This window comes from Oryctolagus cuniculus, chromosome 3 (genome assembly GCF_964237555.1).
Source record: "Oryctolagus cuniculus chromosome 3, mOryCun1.1, whole genome shotgun sequence".
Lineage (NCBI taxonomy): Eukaryota > Metazoa > Chordata > Mammalia > Lagomorpha > Leporidae > Oryctolagus > Oryctolagus cuniculus.
Genome location: NC_091434.1, coordinates 167,314,195 through 167,335,149, shown reverse-complemented (window position 1 = coordinate 167,335,149; position 20,955 = coordinate 167,314,195). Strand labels below are relative to the sequence as shown.

General features: G+C 47.9%; 1 protein-coding gene across 5 annotated transcripts in view; it reads right to left on the bottom strand.

Moving 5' to 3' along the window:
- MKLN1 (muskelin 1) overlaps window positions 1–20,955 on the bottom strand; it is a 365,877-nt gene that overhangs the window by 180,564 nt on the left and 164,358 nt on the right. For 2 of the 5 annotated variants that reach the window (XM_070071316.1, XM_070071318.1), the window contains exons 4-6: window positions 10,377–10,451; window positions 8,828–8,999; window positions 8,359–8,492 (exon numbers count right to left, since the gene is read on the bottom strand). The gene's annotated coding sequence lies outside the window, so the exon portion shown is untranslated. Of the gene's footprint in view, window positions 1–8,358; window positions 8,493–8,827; window positions 9,000–10,376; window positions 10,452–13,400; window positions 13,565–20,955 lie in introns of those variants that run through there. The other 3 variants (XM_070071320.1, XM_070071319.1, XM_070071317.1) reach the window with 2 other exon arrangements.

The following is a 20,955-nucleotide window of genomic DNA, read 5'->3' as shown; positions in this document are numbered from 1 at the left end:
TGGAACAAAAGCACTGTCAGATATTTTTATAGTTGTTAAATAAGATGTTTTGTTAATTTAAAAAGCAAATAATGAAAATATATTCCTCTCTCCAGGTAGGCAAAAAAAAAAAAAAAAAAAAAAAGCTAGCTCAGACACAGCATCAATTAAGTACCATGCGGGCTGCGGCCGGCACTGGGGCATATCGGGTGAAGCTGCCACCTGCAGTGCCAGCATCCCATGTGGGCGCTGATTTGAGTCCCAGCTGCTCCACTTCCAATGCAGCTCTCTGCTATGGCCTGGGAAACTGGTAGAAGATGGCCCAAGTCCTTAGGCCCCTGCACCCACATGGGAAGACCCAGAGGAGGCTCCTGGCTCCAGATCAGCACAGCTCTGGCTGCTGCAGCCAATTGAGGAGTGAACCAGCCGTTGGAAGATCTCTCTCTTTCTCTCTCCCTCTCCTTCTCTCTGTGTGTAACTCCTATTTTCAAATAAATAAATAAATCTTTTTTTTTAAGTACCATCCAGGCTGGCATTGTGGAATAGCAGGTTGAGAAACTGCCTGCAACACCAGCATCCCATATGGGCACCAGTTTCTTTTTTTTTTTTTTTATTATTTTATTATTTTTGACAGGCAGAGTGGACAGTGAGAGAGAGAGACAGAGAGAAAGGTCTTCCTTTTGCCGTTGGTTTACCCTCCAATGGCTGCCGCGGCCGGCGCGCTGCGGCCGGCGCACCGCGCTGATCCGATGGCAGGAGCCAGGAGCCAGGTGCTTTTCCTGGTCTCCCATGGGGTGCAGGGCCCAAGCACTTGGGCCATCCTCCACTGCACTCCCTGGCCACAGCAGAGGGCTGGCCTGGAAGAGGGGCAACCGGGACAGAATCCAGCGCCCCAACCGGGACTAGAACCCGGTGTGCCGGCGCCGCAAGGCGGAGGATTAGCCTAGTGAGCCGCGGCGCTGGCCTGGGCACCAGTTTGTGTCCCAGCTGCTCTACTTCTAATCCAGCTCCTTGCTAATGCAGCTGAGAAAGTAGCTGAAGATGGCCCAAGTGCTTGGGTCTCTGCACCCCCATAGGAGACCCTGAAGAAGCTCTTGGCTCCTAACTTCAACCTGGCCCAGCCCCAGCTATTGTAGCCATTTGGAGAGTGAACCAGTGGATGTAAGACCTCTCTCTATCTCTCCTCTCTCTGTCACTCTGCCTTTCAAATAAACAAATAAATAAATATTTTAAAAAATTAAATACCATCTCTAGTAATGATTTCGCATAGCTTGCTGCATTGGTCCTAGATTACTTTCTCCATGTAGTTCACTGGTTCTCCATAGAGAAATGGTTCTCTGTTCTTCAAGAAACCTGAAAACAGCAGCTGACATCAATGTCAAAAGAGAAACAAGCTAAAAACAGGGATTGAGTGTATACACCCTGAGTTGCACATTCAGTTGCAAAACCATCGTCATTATTATTGTAATTACGGAGGGGAGGCATTCCAATAATTGCTCAAAGTGTCTTCTTGAGGAAATAACTAAATCAAGGCCAGCTGTCACAACCCAGTCTATAATAATGATCCCCGTATGTGCACTTTCAGGAGTCATAGCTGTTCTACAATAACAAATTTGTGCATTCATCTAATGTCCTTAAACAACCTAAAAAATAACGAACCTATGATCAGATCGGGTGTCTCACTCAGTAATTGACCTGTGTTTTCAAATAGTGTCCCTGAACAACCTTAGAATCATAAATCATCGAACAAAAATAGTACCAGCAGTTTAATAACAGACGAGGGGTAGGTGGCTCAGCATCCACCTGGGACATGACAGCCAGCAAATCTCCACACACAAGCAGCGTGGAAACCGGGAAGGTCATGCAACAGACAACCTCGACTCCGGGAGAAACAGCCGTGAGGGGAGCCATGTCTTACTCACTTGAAAATTGTAAACAAATGGGAACTGTGAAGGCCTTGTTTTTAGTTTACTTGTGAAATCAACCAAAAGTATTTGCAATTTTCTCTTCCCAAGATACAGCTGTGAAATGACTAATAGGAATTAAGGGAGCCTGCCCCAGGAACTGTACGTGCCACTTCACTGAGAACAAAACCCGTTCCCCTGAGAGCCTAGGTCCTCGCAGATGAATCCCTGAGGTGCTGTAAAGAGGACCAGCCAGCACCAACAGGTGCATTTGTAAACAGTGACATCAGCCACGTGCCATCACTCATTTTTCCCGCATCTTAATCCCTTTGATTCGTGTTTATAACTTCACTTTCATGCTCCTGAAGAAAGAGAAAGAAAATTTCCTATCACACTATTTTTTTTTTTCCCCTGCTGGGCCCTCCCTGCCCTGCAGGAGCCTTGCTGAACGCTGGGCCAGAGCCTCTTGGGAAACGTGAATGACCCAGGACTGCTTCACTTAGCTGCTGCTCGGATCCCACCTTCCTAGGCTCCGGACCTCGGACCTCGGACCTCGTAGTCCTTATTGCAACAGCTCCACAGATTTGCATATTTGCTCTCGAGCTAAAAACAATTTACCCACACCCAATGTTATCCTATTTCAGTAATTAATTAAAGTACTTTTTTTTTTAAAGTATTTATTCGAGAGGCAGAGTTACAGACAGACAGAGGGAGAGGCAGCGAAAGAGGTCTTCCATCTGCTGGTTCACTCCCCACATGGCTGCAATGGACGGAGCTGGGTCAATCCGAAGCCAGGAGCCAGGAGCTTCTTCTGGGTCTCCCATGTGCTTGCAGGAGCACTTAGACTATCCTCTGCTACTATCCCAGGTGCATTAGCAGGGAGCTGGATAGGAAGTGGAGCAGCTGGGACTTTCATACCAGTGCCCATATAGGATGCCAGCGCCTCAGCGCGGGCTCAAAGTATTTTCCATAAAAATATTAGAAGAGATGTTGATTGACATTTTGAAAGCTTTTTCAAGGCTAAATCTATGATTTTTTTTTTCATAGTAAAACACAGGACTGTAATAAAAATAAAAATAGAAATTTCAGGGCTGGCGCTGTGGCACAGTGGGTTAATGCCACAGCCTGCAGCACTAGGACCCCATATGAGCACTGGTTTGAGTCCCAGCTGTTCCACTGCCAATCCAGCTCCTTGCTAATGTGCCTGGGAAAGCAGTGGAGGATGGCCCAAGTCTTTGGGCCCCTGCTATACACATGGAAGACCCAAAGGAAGCTCCTGGCTCCTTGCAGCCATTTGGAAGGTTAACCTGTGGATGGGAGATCTCTCTGTCTCTCCTTCTGCCTCTCTGTAACTCTACCTTTCAAGTAAATAAATAAATAAATAAATATTAAAAAAAAAACTTAAAAGTTTAAAGTGGAAGGAAAGAATTCATCCTGAGTGGGTGCTGTAGCATAATGGGTAAAGCCGCTGCCTGCAGTACTGGCATCCCATATGGGCGCCAGTTTGACACCTGGCTGCTCCACTTCCGATCCAGCTCTCTGCTATGGCCTGGGAAAGCAGTAGAAGATGGCCCAAGTCCTTGGGCCCCTGCACCCACGTGTGAGACTCAGATGAAGCTCTTGGATCCTGGTTTCAGAATGGTGTAGCTCTGGCCATTGTGGCCATTTGGGGAGTGAACCAGCAGATGGAAGACCTCTCTCTCTCTTCCTCTCACTCTCTTTGCCTCTCTGTAATTCTGCCTTTCAAATAAATAAATAATTACATAAATAAATAAATAATCTTAAAAAAAGAAAAAACCTCTCTCTCACTCTCTCTGTAACCCTGCCTTTTAAATAAACAAACAAAAATAATTCTTCCTGCTATTATTTCAAGGTCAACACTGTTAACTATTTCTTACTAAAGAGTAACCTCATTAACTATTTTTCCATATAAGAATATATGATACAGTATTTTTACACATAGCAGGTCATACACTATATCCTATACCTTACTTTATTCATTTAAGAACATATCAGAAATATTTCTACATCAGCACATGTAGATTTTATTTTTTTAAAGATTTATTTATTTATTTGAAAGAGTTACACAGAAAGAGGAGAGGGAAGGAGGGAATGAGGGAGGGAGGGAGGGAGGGGGAGAGAGAGAGAGAGAGAGAGAGAGAGAGAGAGAGAGAGAGAGGTCTTCCATCCACTGGTTCACTCCCCAAATTGCTGCAATGGCCGGAGCTGCACTGATCCGAAGCCAGGATCCAGGAGCTTCTTCCAGGTCTCCCACGCAGGTGCAGGGGCCCAAGGACTTGGGCCTCTTCTACTGCTTTCCCAGGCCACAGCAGAGAGCTGGATCAGAAATGGAGCAGCCAGGTCTCAAACTGGCACCCATATGGGATGCTAGCACTTCAGGTCAGGGTGTTAACCCACTGCACCACAGTGGTGCTGGCCCCACATGTAGATCTTTTAATTATGAGATGTGCCACAAATTTATTTAGCTGTTATCCAACTGTTGAGCATTTAAATCATTTCTACCTATATTGTTATTATCAACAATTTTTCCATGAATTTCTTTATGCATATGTCACTGGGGACTTGCACGGTTCTATCTGTAGGATAAATTCCACTCAGTGAAATTGCTGGGTCAAAGCAAATGTGCATGTCAGTTGAATTAGATGTTCTCAAATTATAATCCTGAAAAGACTCCACTCCACCTTTCCATCCACAGTGTAATTTCCACTTTGACTTTGCCAAAACTATGTTTTATTGAGCTTTAAGCTTTTTTTCACTCATAGGTAAAAATGGCACCTTGCTGATTGGGGATTTTCAAATAAGCATTAATGAAGTTGAGCATTTTTCCCAAATACCTTTGTCATTCTCATTTTTTCATGAATGTTTGCTCATATTCTTTGTTTTCCTGCTCATTTTTTTCCTTGTAAAACCATATGATCTCTTGTGTCATAAAGAAATAAGTACGTTTCTGTTCTGTTTTAAATAATTCTTTCTACTGTGCCGTTTGTCTTTGGCCCTCTGTATGACATTTTCTTATTGTCATCAATTATTAAATTAGTACATTTAATTAGAAAGGCCAAGACAGAGAGACGCATAGAGAAAGAGATCTTCCACGGCTGGAAATCAGGGGTCCAGAACTCAGTTCAAGCTTCCTACAGGTGTAGCAGGGGCCCAACCCCTTGAGCCATCACCTGCTGCCTCCTAGTGGTGTGCATTAGCAGAAAGCTGGAATCAAGAGCAGAACTGGGCCTCCAACCCGACCACCCCAGTGTGGGATGCGCTGCTCCAAGTAGTGACTTACAGATTATGCCAAAGCCCTCCTCTTCACGTTTGTTTTTGCCATGTAAAAGTTGTAAATGTTTTCTAGAAACGCATTGATTAGCATTTTCCTTTTGGATTTCTGAGTTTTGCCTTGTTTTAAATGCCAGCTCCCTTGCATTTGGGTCTCTGTGGTTTTTACTTTGATGAGCCAGAGCTTGTTTGAATTCCACTACAACACATGGTAAAGGTGGGGAGAGAAAACTAAAAAGCCAGGCTCATTCACAGAAGGGAAGAAGGCACAGCATCCCACCCTCCTGTTGTCCCCTGGGCGACCTCCTGGCCTCGTTCAAGGCGTGGAAACTTCTTGTGTACACAGTGCAAGAGCAGGCTTACCAGTAAAAGAAATAATCAGACTTTTCTGGCAGCAGGCAGCCTGGATCCGGGGGTTGTTTACCAGAGTTGCCTGGGAAATGCACCCAAGCTGCCCGGCACCTGGACGTTTGGTCCCGTGGGATACCACCCAGGGGAAGGAAGCCAGTGTTTCCCTGGGAAGGTGAACCTGTGGGTGGCTCCTCAGACTGGGGGAAGCCCTGGCCCAACCCCAACCCCCACACCCAAGGGAGCACACTGTGCAGGCAAGGTGGACGGAGCCCTTGGGTTCGTTTAAAGCAATCCTGCTCCTTCTGCCACACTTCTTGAATAAAGACTCTGGCAGGAGAGATGCAATTAACTCCCCCCCCCCAAACTTTGTTATCTTGAAGTTTTCCAAACCCACAAAGGTCAAAAGAATGATACAATGAATGCCCCCATGATCTCCCAGTTGTTAAGCTTGTTTTCACCTTTGCTTTATCTCTTCTACAAATAGACATTTTGGGGGTGGGTGTTTGGCCTAGCAGTTAAACCTCTGGCTGGGACATCCATGTCCCTAATGGAGAGCCTAGAGTCCCAGCACTGCTCCCAAGTCCAGCTTCCTGCTGTCGCACACCCTGGCTGGCAGCAGGTGCTGGCTCAAGTAACTGGGTGCCTGCCACCCCTGGGAGACTTGGAATGAGTTCCTGGCCCCCAAGCCCCACGCTGCTGCAGGCATTTGGGGAGTGAACCAGCAGATGGGCTCTCTCTCTTCCTCTCAAATAAAAATAATAATAATATATACAGACTTTTATCCATTGAAGCGTTTCAAAATAGTTGAATATGTCATGATACTTTACATAGTTCAGTAAACCTCTCCGAACAATAAAGGAATTCTCTTTTTTTAACTATTTATTTTCATCTGTTTGAAAGGCAAAGTGACAGAGAGAGAGGGAGAAAAGGGGAGAGAGAGAGAGAGAGAGAGAGAGAGAGAACTTCTGTCTGCTGGTTCACTCCCCAAATGCCTGCAACAGCCAGGGCTGGGTCAGACAAAAGCCAGGAGCCACGAACTCCATCTGGGTCTCCTGATTCAAGTATGTGGGTGCCTCCCACATACTTGAGCCATCATCTGCTGACTCCCAGGATACCCTAGCAGGAAGCAGAGCAGGCAGGACTCCAACTGGCACCTGGATTATGGGATACGGGAATCCCAAGATGCACTGCAGCCTCTGCCCCGAGGGACACTTTCTTACCTAATTACAACACCATTATCAGGCACGGGAAAACCAATGACGATTCACTAATACCTTTAAGTTCATATTCAGATTTCTTCAGTTGTCTCTACAGCTTTTTTATTTCTTTGATCCTACCCTTAACAAGCTCCATACACTGTATTTGATTCTTCCTCTCTAGTCCAGGCCAGAGGTGGACAGTTACCAGTGCCAGGAGACAGTTTCGACTGTCACGATGGAGGGTGCTACTGGCATATAAAGGATAGAGACCAGGGGCCGCTACCGTGGCTCAGTGGGTAAAGCCGCCGCCTGCAGTGCCGGCATCCCACATGGACGCTGGTTCGAGTCCTGGCTGCTCCATTTCTGATCCAGCTCCCTGCTATGGCCTGGGAAAGCAGTAAAAGATGGCCCAAGTCCTTGGGCCCCTGAGCCCACTTGGGGGACCTGGAAGAAGCTCCTGGCTCCTGGTTTCAGATTGGTGCAGCTCTAACCATTGTGGCCATTTGGGGAGTGGACCAGCAGATGGAATACCTCTCTCTTTCTCTCTCTCTCTCTCTCTCTCCCTCTGCCTCTCTGTAACTCTGCCTTTCAAATAAAATAAATAAATCTTTTTTTTTTTTAAGTATAGAGACCAGTGTGCCTGCTAAATATCCTGCAGTTCTTGGGGCCGGCATTGCGGCCCAGTGGGCAAAGCTGCCGCTTGCGACACCAGCATCCCACTTGCCGTTCAAGTCCCAGCCACTCCACTTCCAATCTGGCTTCCTGCTAATGTGCCTGGGAAAGCCTCAGAAAATGACCCAGATGGAGTTCCAGGCTCTGGGCTTCAGCCTGGCCCAGTACTGGCTGTTGTGGTCATCTGGGGAGTGAACCAACAGATGGAAGTTCATTCTCTCTCTCTCTCTCTCTCTCTCTCTCTCTGTCTCTCTTTTTCTCTTTCTCTGCTTTCAAATAAATAAACCTTTAAAAAACAATCCTACAATTAGGACAGCAGCCCCACAACCTGACCCAAGATATCCATTAGTGTCAAGGCTGAGAAACCCCGTTCTAGTCCGTCTAGAACCTCTCCCTGCTGAGTCTGTCACACACTGACGCTTTTATGGCATCGGGTCTGCTTGTTTTGAAGAACACATTAAGTTTTTATGATCATTTCCTCACAACCAACTTCTATTTACACAGCAAGAATATGACAGAGATGACTAACAATTTATTATCACTGCGAACTGCTCCAGAAATGCTGGGGGCTGGCACTGTAGCATAGTGGGCTAAGCATCGGTCCATGGCACCGTCATCCTATGTGAGCACCAGTTCAAGTCCCGGCTGCTCCTGTTCTGATCCTAGCAGCTCTCTGCTGTGGCCTGGGAAAGCAGTGGAGGATGGCCCAAGTGCTTGGGCCCCTGCACCCACGTGGGAGACCTGGAAGAAGCTCCTGGCTCCTGGCTTCGGATTGGCCCATCTCTGGCCATTGCTGCCATTTGGGGAGTGAACCAGTGGATGGAAGACCTCTCTCTGTCTCTCCCTCTCTCTGTCTATAACTCTACTTCTCAAATAAATAAAATCTTTTAAAAACAAAAACACAGCAGTATAATACCGAGAGTCGCTGGGTTGGTAGTGTCACTGTTCTGGGCTGGGCTTACCTGATTTTGGCCAGACTCATTCACAAGTCCCGGGTCATTTGGAAAGCTGACTGGTGGCTGGTCAGTCTGGGCTGACCTCTGCTGAGGTGACTGGACTCGGTTTCATCACTCTGTTACAGCAAGCTGGCCGTCACCTGTAGTCATGGAAAAGGGAGGGTCTATAGGAGAGTGGAAGCACCCATGGAGACCCAGGCTTAGAACTGGCACCAGCAGTTCAACAGCATTATGTTGGCAGAAGCAAGTGCAGTGGGAAAGAAGTGAATTCCACTTCCTACAGCAACCAGGCTGTCAGAGTGATTCTGTACCTCTTACTGCATCGTACCAGGAGATACGATGACACTGACATTGGTTAAGTGGTAATGGATTTCTCCTGTAGAAATTCTTTCTTTTGCACACAAGAGGCCCTCAAGATGTTCATGGAAAATACAGCTTATGAAAAAATCAATGCGTGAATTCAGGATTAACTTACTTTTACTCCTTTACTCACATCTTCCCATGTACTTTCTGGGAAGTACCCTCGGAGGTGGGGCGACCGTGCACTGTGCGATCCTGTTCCCCGCTGTGTTGGTTTTCTGAGGTGCTGGTAACCACGTGCTCGTGAACTGGGGGATCCACAACAACAGAACTTCGTTGTCCAGAGGCTGAAAGTATGAAAATAATGCATTGTAAGGGCTGTGCTCCCTCTGAGACCCGGAGGGAAAACTCCTCCCTTTCCCCATCCAGCTTCCGAGAGGAGAGCGGCAGGCACCCCTGGTCCCACTGCCCTCGGAGCCCACCCACTCTGCTAAGACCCCGTCGTGACTAACTGTATCTGCAGTGCTCCTGGTCCCAAGTGAATGCTCATCCTGGGGTGCTGGGGATTCGCACTCCAGCATATCTTTTATGGAGGGCATAATTCAACCTGCAACTCCCACCCATCAACCTTTCACTTAATGGTTTTATCACCCACGGAGGGTCCTTGATTGAATCAGTGGTTTCCTTGGGGACTGCACAACAGTGTATTTCTCTGGCCTCATCTTTTCTTTAACAGTTACTAGCTGGCTCTCTCCCTTAAAGAAGCAGTGTGTGTTTGTTCTGCCTTTTTTTTTTTTTTTTTTTTTTGACAGGCAGAGTGGACAGTGAGAGAGAGAGACAGAGAGAAAGGTCTTCCTTTGCCGTTGGTTCACCCTCCAATGGCCGCCGCGGCCGGCGCACTGCGCTGATCCGATGGCAGGAGCCAGGTACTTATCCTGGTCTCCCATGGGGTGCAGGGCCCAAGGACTTGGGCCATCCTCCATTGCACTCCCTGGCCACAGCAGAGAGCTGGCCTGGAAGAGGGGCAACCGGGACAGAATCCGGCGCCTCAACTGGGACTAGAACCCGGTGTGCCGGCGCCACAAGGCGGAGGATTAGCCTAGTGAGCCACGGCGCCAGCTTGTTGCGCTTTCTTCCCCTTCTCTCCTCCTTTCCTTTTCTCCTTCCTCTCTCTCTCTTTTTTAAAGTTTTATTCATTTATTTGAAAGTCAGAGTTACACAGAGAGAGAGAGAGAGAGGTCTTCTATCTGCTGGTTCATTCCCCAAATGGCTGTAATGGTTGGAGCTGTGCCAATCTGGAGCCAGGAGTTTCCTCCAGGTTTCCCATGTGAGTGCAGGGGCCCAGGGACTTGGGCCATCTTCTACTGTTTTCCCAGGCCACAGCAGAGAGCTGGATCAGAAGTGAAGCAGCCAGGACTAGAACCAGCACCTATATGGGACACCAGCGCTGCAGGTGATGGTTCTACCCACTACATCACAGCATTGCTCCCCCCCCCCCCCTTTAAATCACTTTGAAAGCCTGGCTTTTGCTTTGTGTACAGCTATCCCTTTTATATTACCATACAAACAACATTTTCATGATCTGGTTGTCTCAAGTTTGACTATTGAGAGTCCAACAGGCCAACCCTTGTCAAAGAAGGTACAGATAAGTATGTAAACTGTTTTAAATTTAAAATTCTTTTTTTTTTTTTAAAAAAAAAGATAAACCATTCCAACTAACTCACCTCTTTCTATAGGACCAATTTCTCTCCCTGCGAGGCTCTGCGACTGTCCCCATGGGAAGAATCTCATCATCATTCCTAAAGAACATGAAGAATGAAAGCTGTCATTTATTGCATGGCCCGTTTTACATACATTATTTTTTTTAAAAGACTTTGAAAGGCAGAGCGACAGAAGGCAGGGGGAGGCACAGAGAGAGAGAGAGAAAGAAAAAGAGAGAGAGAGGGAGAGAGAGAGGTCTTCCTTCTGCAGTTTTACTCCCCAAATGACTGCAACAGCCAGGGCTCAGCCAAACCAAAGACAGGAGCCAGGAATCCCATCCGGGTCTCCCACGTGGGTAGCAGAGACTCAAGGATTCGGGTCATCACCTGCTGCCTCTCAGGCTCTTTAGCAGGAAGCTGGACTGGAAGCAGAGCAGCTGGGTTCTAGCTGGCTCTCTGGTACGGAGTGCAGGGGGCTCTGCTGTGTCACAGCACCCAGGCCGACACATACTATTTTTAGTTGTCTCAACAATTCTGTGTGTAAGTAGTATGACACACACTACAAATGAGAATTCTGAAGCTGCAAAGGAGATACTGGAGAAAGCGCGGATTTGGGAGACCCATCTACTGGGTTTGTGATTTGGGGCCTCTGTAGGCCTTGGTTTATTTATACATCCTATGGTGATGATGATATTTGCTTCACAGATAGGAGCCCAGAATAGGGGCTTTTGGATGCTATTAGTTCTCCTCTTTGCATGTCTTGATGATACGCTGTGATCTGTGGGTCATGTTGTATATAAATGGTGCCCCAGAGTCTCCCAGCACTTGATCTGCCTTGGAGTGTGCTTGTTAGGAACCAAAGATAATTTGAGCAAGGCAGTGTCAGACAAAGTTTACCTTTAAATATCTTTGAGAGGAGGACAAAGCCAGCTCTCAGCGTTCTTCAAGATGACTGTGGGAGAGTATATGTATTCAACTGGAGGAAACAACTTCAGGGGGGAACCTCGGCATTCCACGTGCACACCAGGAAGCTCATTTACAAACAGATCACCAAGGCAGACTCCAGCTTTGTCCTCCTGGAAACAGCACATGGATCCAATCCATAAAGAGGGTTGCCGCCATGTGCCATGTGCCTTGCGATGCTCTGGGCACCTGGGATCCACTGGAGACTAACACAGAGACTGCTGCCCTGGTTTACCCCCTGCTGGGGGAGACAGCAGACACATCTATAAATCATGTGGGATATTAGACACAGGTAGTGTTGGAGATAAAAATAAATAAAACAGGAGCCAGCACTGTAGCACAGTGGGTTAAAGCCCTGGCCTGAAGCACCAGCATCCCATATGAATGCCGGTTCTAGTCCCTGCTGCTCCTCTTCCCATCCGGCTCTCTGCCATGGCCTGGGAAAGCAGTAGAAGATGGCCCACGTCCTTGGGCCCCTGCACTGGCATGGGAGACCCGGAAGAAGCTCCTGGCTCCTGGCTTTGGATCGACACAGCTCTGGCCGTTGCGGCCATCTGGGGAGTGAACAAGTGGATGGAAGACCTCTCTCTCTCTGTCTCTACCTCTCTTTGTCACTCTGTCTTTCAAATAAATAATAAAATAAATCTTTAAAAAAATAAATAAACAAAACAGAATATACTGCGGATTCCAATTTTACCTGGTGTTGTCATTTCAAAGGTGAGAGCTAGGGATGGGCATTTGGCATAATGGTTGAGGAGGACCTGGGGAGTGACCCAGGCATCTGGGGGATGAACCAAGACATGAGCAGTCTCTGTCCCTCTCTTTCTCTTCTACCGTCTCTCTGCCTTTCAAGTACATAAAATAAAATAATAAAAAATTTTAAAAATGCATGTATAAGGTGATGCTTGCACAGAGACTTGAAAGAGGTGAGGAAATGGCCATGGGAGCCTCTGGAAAAACAACAAATACAAATGGGCAGGGCAGGAGCTGACTGTCCTGCTGGAGGCACAGCGAGGAGCCCAGTATGGCTGCAATGCAGTGGATGAAAGGGAAGCATTTTATTTATGCAACAGACACTTAAATAGCCCTTACTGATAGCACTATTTTAAGCACTTAAAAATACTAACTGATCCTCCTAACAACTCTGTGAGGCAGATGGTGATTTTCTGTTTCAAGATGAGGAAACAGGTAAATAACTGCTCCCAAGTCACATAGCTGTCCAGCTGGGAGGGGAGCTCAGGTCGTCTGCCTCTCACGAGCCAGGCTCATGAGCGCCGAAGTATGCCGTGCTACTCTTAGCAGTGAGAGGCGAGGGCTGGAACGTGGGGACTGGACCGCAGAGGCTGCTGCAGACCGACAGTGCAGACTTGGCGTTTGGGGACCTGTGTTGGGGCATAGTGGGTTAAGCCACCACCTGTAACGCTGGCATCCCATATCAGAGCACTGATTCAAGTCCTGGCTGTTCTGTTTCTGACCTGGCTCCCTCCTAATGTACCTGGGAAGGCAGCAACAGATGGCTCAAGTACTTGAACCCCTACCACCCACCTGGGGGAACTGGATGAGGTTCTGAACTCTTGACTTTGGAACAACCTTGGCAGCTGAGAACATCTGGGGTGTGAACCAACAGATGGAGGTTCTCTTTCTCTCTCCCTCTCTGTCACTCTGCCTTTCAAATAAATAAATAAATAAAATAAACCTTTGTAAAAAAGATTTGGGGTTTTACTCTGAGTAATATGTGTCAAACAGAAGAGTCATGTATATTTTTGTTGTTTCAGAAATTTCCAAAGCATTTGCATACTTTGGATATGCGTTACTTTCAGCATTTCTGATGCTTAGGGTAAAGTCAAAAGATTTCCCCTGTATAATTTAGAACTAAGATCCTTTCAATACGCTACATACAGTCATCTCTCACTTCTGAAGTCCTACTGGAACTCTTCATTATGTGGCTCAAGTAATGCTTTATGCACTTGGCTATGCTTTCTTCGGGCGCAAAATCAGTTTTGATGGCAAAACTTTGTTTTTCTCTTTTGGATGGGGAAAGGAACAGTAAGGACAAGTAGGCCACTTAAGATATGTACTACCTACATACAAAAGGCGACGGACGGATGTCTCGTTCAGGTAATAGCCTTCCTGGGGCTCGGTGACTCTAAGCCTGGAGTGATTCTGAGGCACCTGCTTCTCAGAATCCCCAAAAGACCCAGACTCTGGCCATTCCAGGAACATTCAGGATCTGCCCAGGAGGAGTCCATCTGAGGAAGAATGATTTGGGAAAATGACACAGTCTTCTAAGAACAGGATGATCATGACCCATAGCCACTATTTATTTAGCACTGACTGTGTGCCTAGAACCACGCCAAATGCTTCACCTGCGTGAGCCAGCCCATGTCCTCATCTTCACATTACGAGTAAGGAAATTAAGACTTAAAGAGGGCCAGCACCGTGGCTCACTTGGCTAATCCTTAGCCTGCGGCACTGGCATCCTGGGTTCTAGTCCTGGTTGGGGCACCAGGTACTAGTCCCGGTTGCCCCTCTTCCAGGCCAGCTCTCTGCTGTGGCCAGGGAGTGCAGTGGAGGATGGCCCAAGTGCTTGGGCCCCTGCACCCGCCTGGGAGACCAGGAGGAAGCACCTGGCTCCTGGCTTTGGATTGGCGCAGTGCCGGTCGTGGCGGCCATTAGGGGAGTGAACCAATGGAAGGAATACCTTTCTCTCTGTCTCTCTCACTGTCTATAACTCTCTCTCTCTCTCTCTCTCTCACTGTCTAACTCTACCTGTCAAAAAAAAAAAAAAAAAGACTTAGATTCATTACTCAAATCACACACAGTGTGAGGGGAGCATAGCTCTGCCTGTCTCCGAAGCTCCTGTTCCTACAGGATAGTCTTCACCATGTGGGACTAGAACCCTGTCTAACACGTGAACCATCACTCTTGCTGCAACTATCTGGGCTGGCATTTCCAGTTCTGAACGTGCAACTGCAGGTGGAACCTAGCTGCAAATCTCAGTCTCAGCCTTTTTTCTGTTCAGTATTTCAGATCCATCCTACGTGCCTCATCAGAGTCTCTCAGCATTCTCTCTCTTGTACGGCTGCAGCTGACTTGCTCTGTTTGGGTCCACGTCATCCTGCTACCTAGCACGGGGGCTTATCTGGCACTTTCCCAGCCTGGCCCTCTCCCTGGACTGCCACTGAGAAGCAAGGCTCACCAAGGACTTGCCATGGACTTCTGGCCTGCCTCTCTGCTTCCCAACTACGATGAAAGGCTCACAATGAAGAGAGGCACAGTGGGAACACTTGACACAACCCACAGCACCAGGAGAGTCATTTCTGGGGGGATGAATTGTGAGCACTGGAAAATAAGAGGCCGGCCTCCTTTCTCTCTCCTCCCAAGAGCTTAGCGGGGGTGTGTTGTCTCCCCGTGGCACCTACAGGCAGTGTTCATGGGTGGACAGGCGGCTCTGTCTCTCTGCATGTCCTGCAAGCATCACCTTGCCTGGCTCCCCAGCTCTTGCCATTTGTTCGCACTTTCACTGCATCTCCTAAACATGGGCTACGAAATCCTGGGCTCAGCTTCTCTCAGAAGAACCGCTACTTCCTAAATTCCCCTGACCCAAAGCCCAGCTGCCAAGAATCTGCCCCAAATGATAAAAAGAGCTGATGATAATCTCGCCGGAATTATTAGCGCACCTGATGCAATTGGTGTGTTAACTCTCCAAAAAAAAAAAAAAAAAGTTGCTTCGGAAGAAATTAAAAATAATTAAAAGATTCTGATCTAGCAGCTCAAAACCAGCCTCACTTCTAAACCCACTCATTTCCTGAGTCTCACAACTGCATTCTTCCTGCCTCTCCAGTCCTGCCCTGGTTTCGGCCCTGGTTATTCTCACTGAGATGACGACACTAGCTTCCTAATTTGCCCTTCTATTTTCACATTCTCCAACTCCGCGTGCAATCTGAATACCACTGCCTCCAGGTAAACAGTCCTAGAACGGATTTTGTCTCACTCTGCTTATTATTCTCATTGTTGAATAATGCCCAGCGCTTCTCCTAAGACTAATCTCCCCTGATCTGTGACAGCAGCAAAAAGCCCTTCACACATGTAAAACCTGTGTTTCCCAGGGCACACTCACTAACCATAGAGTTGCTCTATGTGGATTAGGCCAGATGGCCTGGGCTGCTTGTTTCCCCTAACCTCGAGTTGCGCCTTTCTGAGACCACCGTAGCTCTGCTGGTAAACTGGACGACAAAAGTACCTGTGGGCTTGGATAACTGTCCCCAGCCCTGCCCACGCACAGGTATGGGAATGCCTAGCACCCCTGTGACCCCTGGCTGGGGGTTTTACACAGGTCACCAAATTATGCATCAACTTTTCCTGCCATTCCAAATAAAGCTATTTAGGCACCTAACACAGGGCATCCAACCAATGCTGATGACCCAGCTTGTCAAGAAAACTGAGCCCAACAGGATCAGCCTGGAGGTGCAGCAGGTTGAACTGCTGTTTGTGCCACCCTAGCCGGTATCAGAGCTGCGGTTGGAGTCCCGGCCGCTCGGCTTCTGACTAAGCTCACTGCAGAAAGAACCGCTGATGGCTCCTGCCACCCATGCGGGAGACCTGGACAGAGTTCCTAGCTCCTTGATTCGATCTAGCCCCGCCCTTGGCATTGTGGCCATCTGGGGAGTGAAGCAGCACATGGAGGATCTTTCTCTCTGTCTCTCCTTCTCTCTCTGCTACTCTGCTTTTCAAATAAATAAGTAAATCATAAAAAAAAAAACACTTAGCCCAACAACCTATCCTTGTTGGTGCACAGCCACCCGTCAGGTCCTGCTGGGGAGTGCGTATGAAATATCCGAGGGAGTTAGCAGTGAGCATAGCAGGGGGCAGAGGGAAGGAACAAAGCTGACATCACATGGCAGCAGCAACCATGAGGCGACGGAGGAAAGAATAGAAAGTCCTGAGCAGCAAGGGCAGCAGCGGCAGTGACGATAATAGCAGATAATTAGAGAGCAAGGCAACAGCTACTTACGCCGAAGCGCCCGCCCACAAGATAACCCGGCTGCTGGGGCTGCGCTGCGCGCTGAGTCACCTTCCAGTTCCCACCGGTCATCGCTTCAACTTGGACCGAGGGAAGCCGACTATATCTCCCATTCTGGAAATTAAATTTGCGCCTCACATGGACTCTCTATGGGTCATGATCGCGGCAGGAAACTGAAGGCACGGGCTTTTGAAAATAACTTGATATAGCATATTGACAAGGATGGAGGCGGTATTGAGGCTCGCACGTGGAAGCCCAGGACTGAAGAGAAAAGGGAGGGAACTGGGTTTACTGGTGGATGGGAAGAGCTGAATGGAATAGCCACTGAGGGAGAGGAGGAGAAGCATCTCCATGCCCTTGTCCTACTACCCTCTGACACTCACTGACGCCTCCCACTGGCCAAACCCCACAGTAAACCAGAGAGCCATGGAGCAGGTGCAGAGTGGGACAGAGAAGCAGCATATGGGGTGTCGGAGGGCTGAATGATGATCCCCGCTCCCTCTCTCTTCACCCCCAAATAAGCCCACACAGTCTAATCTCCAGAGCCGGAGGGTATCGCCTTATATGGCAAAAGAGGTGATTCTGTCCCAGATCTTGGGAGCAGGAGCTTATCCTAGATCACCAGGCTGGGCCCTGCATGCCATCACAGGCATCCTTACAAGGCAGAAGCAGAGGCTTGGAGTGACGTGGTCCCCAGCCCAGGGCAGCCTGGGGCCACGGGGACAGAGTCTCCCCTGGAGCCTGCCAAGACCTTGCTTGAAGACTTCTGGCCTCCTCAACTGTGAGAAAAATACAGCTCTGTTGTTTTGAGCCACCCAGTTTGCAGTAATTTGTTACGGCAGTCACGGGAAACCCACACAGGGGCCAAGTGACAGCGGCAGCAAAGCTGCCAGTCCCAGATGGCCTGACAATGGCCCTGGTGGCTGGGTGATTTTTTTTTTTTGCCCACCTTTGGTATTCCTTTTGATTCTTCTTTGGGGACCACTCATGGGCTTCCAATCATAGGCTCCCAAATTAGAGCTCCTTTTGCAACCGAATATCTTGTCACTCACATTAGAAGAAGAAACGTGTCCTTCTTTGTATCCTCTAAAAGCCTAGCACAGTACTGGAGCGAGCGAGCAGACCGACTCTAATTGGCAAATGAGAAAGAAAGCTTCTATGTGTCCATGTGCAAATGGAAAATAACCATTTCCACCAACTTGCCTTTCGGAGGTAATGATAGCAGTGTTTCCTGGAAACAATTTCTGTACCTGTAACAGATGATATCTCTAAAACACTCGTTCCTGCTGGAGCCGTTTCTCCGGAAAAAAAAAAAAAAAAAAAGAATTGCTTGAGTTTCATGCACGCTCCTGTCCGTGTGGAGCTGAGATGGCCAGCACTTCACCCCCAGGAGGAAAAAGCAGGAGATAATGAAGAACATAGAAGAGCTAGGATTGATGTTTGCGTAGGAACCTTGCTTCACTCAGTAAATATTTTTCAAAGAACTGCAATGTTAAAATACAGTCCACAGATGTGGAGGTCACACACACACGCACACACACACAAATAACGCACAATCCCATGTAAGCATAATCGTCACACAATCCAATGAATGCTTTTATAAGAGTAAAATACCATGGGCTGAGAAAGAAAGGAATGATTATCTCCGTTGATGGAATTCTACCCCAAACATGTCACATTCAAGCTGAGCCGCTCCGAGTTCACCAGGCAGAGGCGAAGTCAGGAACATTCCAGAACCTCAGCTTTGCCTAAGCCGCTGCCAAGAGAACCACACCCTCTGCCCGGCCCCATTGTGTCCACAACGGCCTATTTTTATTCATTATCCTCACAGCCACTTTTTAAGAGCACACTGATTACTTCCCTATTGTGCATCCAGGCATTTTAGCGTCCAAGAAAGGAGATGACCGGGAGGGAAAAGTAGAGGTTGCCGTCTAACAGGTCTGCTAGCGAGGCATCCAGCTGTCTGTCCAGTAATGAGTTAAAATGGAAAAATGCTGGCCCTTCCTGAGTGTCCACCTCGTTTTTGAGGTCTGGGAGAGAGGGTGGCCACAGGGCACTTATAACTCGGAGCAAAGCAGGCAAGGGATGAGAGCAAGCCTTTGTCTCCCTGCGCCAAACCAGCACTTCTTCATAGCAAACACTTCTCAAGTGGGAATCGCGGCCAAGGACCTTTTCCTCCTGTGGGTTGACCTTCAGATCACTTCTTGGGGAACAGCTCCAGCCAGGGCTCCACCCAACCTCTCTGCTCCCAGGTCAGCCCTGCTAGCTTCTGAGCCCAAAGCCCTGCTGCTTAGGAATGGGAGGGAAAATCTCTTGGGACAGAGCCGAGAGAGAGCGAGAGAGAGAGAGAAAGAGAGAGAAAGAGAGAGAAAGCCGAAATCCACCGACAGGCGAAGGGATGCCCATCCTACCCCTGCAGCTCCCCCTGGGAAGCCGGGGAACCAGCATCTCAGCCCCCGGGTGCACAGCCCTCGTCCTTGTTTTCTCAAGAAGCCTCTACCTTCCAGCCCTTGCCAGGAAGCCGGCGGCATTTTTGCGAAGAGTAACAACAAGGACAGAGCGTTCTGGCCTGCTGGAGCCTGCTGGCTGGTCACTCTTTCCATTGCCTTTTGTTTTCATGCATCATTCCCCTTGCTCGCTTCTCAGATTCCTCAGGGCTTTGGAAAAGCCACAAGCGCTCCACACAGTGCCACCACCCAGCCGGCTGGCAGCCGGCGCCCACACGCGCCCTGCCCTGCAAGCCCTGACAACTGCCACTGGGTCGCACACCTAGGAGGAGGCAGGAAGGCATCCAAGAAGGGTCCACCCCTTCTCAGCCTAGCTGGCCAAGGTGGACCTTAGGTTGAGCCCCGCCCAGTGAACCTGGTAAATCACAGGATGTTATTTCGTCCAAAATGCGTTTGCAAGGCATGCTGGATGGTGGTCCTTTTGTAGCCTTCCCTCAAAGCCCTACCTGCAGCCAATACAGAGGTTACCAGCCAGGGCCAGGGCAGTCTCTCCGTGCCAGTCCACATATCAGTAGATCAGACCTTGTACACACAAACATGGAGTGGAGACTCTCAACTCTGTTTTGAGTTTTATAATCACCTGTAATAACCTCACTGAAACCACGCTATGGGGTTATCCTACCAACTCTATGAAAAATAGGGCCTGATATTGGTATACATATATTCTTTGTATTGACAGCTTGGATTAGAATGTGGGGACAAAAGAAATTCTCCCAAGTCCTTGATGAAAGTAAGAAACGGATTCAGCTGTTGTGGAGAGTCCCCAGGAAAGCAGTCTGGCAAAGTCTCGATGTGCAATCTCTATTCTCCAGCAATTTCTGTTCCAGACACGCTTCTTAGAACTCTTACACATGTATCCAAGGAGACACACAGAAGGACATGAACCACCGTGAACTGAAGTAGCAAAAACACTAGACACAGCAAATGGCCTCACACAGGAGAACACATAGGTTCTAGACTATTTACATAAAGGGTTACCATATCGCAGTACTATACACAGAGTACAAAGAGTCTTCAGGAAGTTCATGGAAAATACAGAGTATGATAAAACTTCATGAATTTCACAAATTTTTTGGACAAATATAAACTTGTCTTTTAACAAATTTTTATTTTATTTGAAAGGTGAAGAGACAAGTCAGAGAGAGACAGAGGTCTTCCATTTACTGGTTCACTCTACAAATGCCCCCCAACAGCCAGAGCTGGGCCAGGCCAAAGTGAGGAGCCTGGAACTCAATCCAGGTCCCCATATGGGTGGCAGGGCCCATGTGAACCACCACGTGCTGCACCCAGGGTGTGCATTAGCAGGAAGTAGGAATTAGAAGCAAAGCCAGACTTCCATATGGGATGCAGGTGTCTCAAGTGGGGGTCTTAACCTATATGCCAAATGATCCATCCTTAATTTACCTCTTAATTTCATTTTTCCTGAACTTTTGGAATTGCCCTTATATGGTATCATTGTATTATAAAGAATGGACTAGCTCTATAAGTAGCACATGGGTCTATTTCAAAATCATTATGATGACAGAAAAACAAACTGCAGAAAAATATTCAGTTTGTTTTTTTTTTTTTTAGATTTATTTCCTTATTTGAAAAAGTTACACAGAGAGGAGAGGCAAAAAGAGAGAGAGAGAGGTCTTCCATCTGATGGTTCACTCTCCAATTGGCCACAATGGCTGGAGCTGTTCCGATCTGAAGCCAGGAGCCAGAAGCTTCTTCCAGGTCTCCCATTAGGGTTCAGGGGCCCAAGGACCTGGGCCGTCTTCCACTGCTTTCCCAGGCCACAGCAGAGAGCTGTGCCAGAAGTGGAGCAGCTGGATCTTGAACCAGTGCCCATATGGGATGCCGGCACTGCAGACCAGCGCATTAGCCCACTGCGCCAAGCACCGGCCCCAAAATATACAGATTTAAATATTCAAAATGTATATATTGTGTAGTGAGTGCAAAAAAAAAAAAAGTGTAGAAAGCATTTCCATGATCTCCAAGAGATTGGTTGCCTCTAGAAAGAAGTGAGATGGAAAGGCCTTCTCATAACTAAATTTTATTTATATATATATAAATATTTATATATTTAAATTTATATATTTAAATCTTAACCAGCTGTGGCACACTG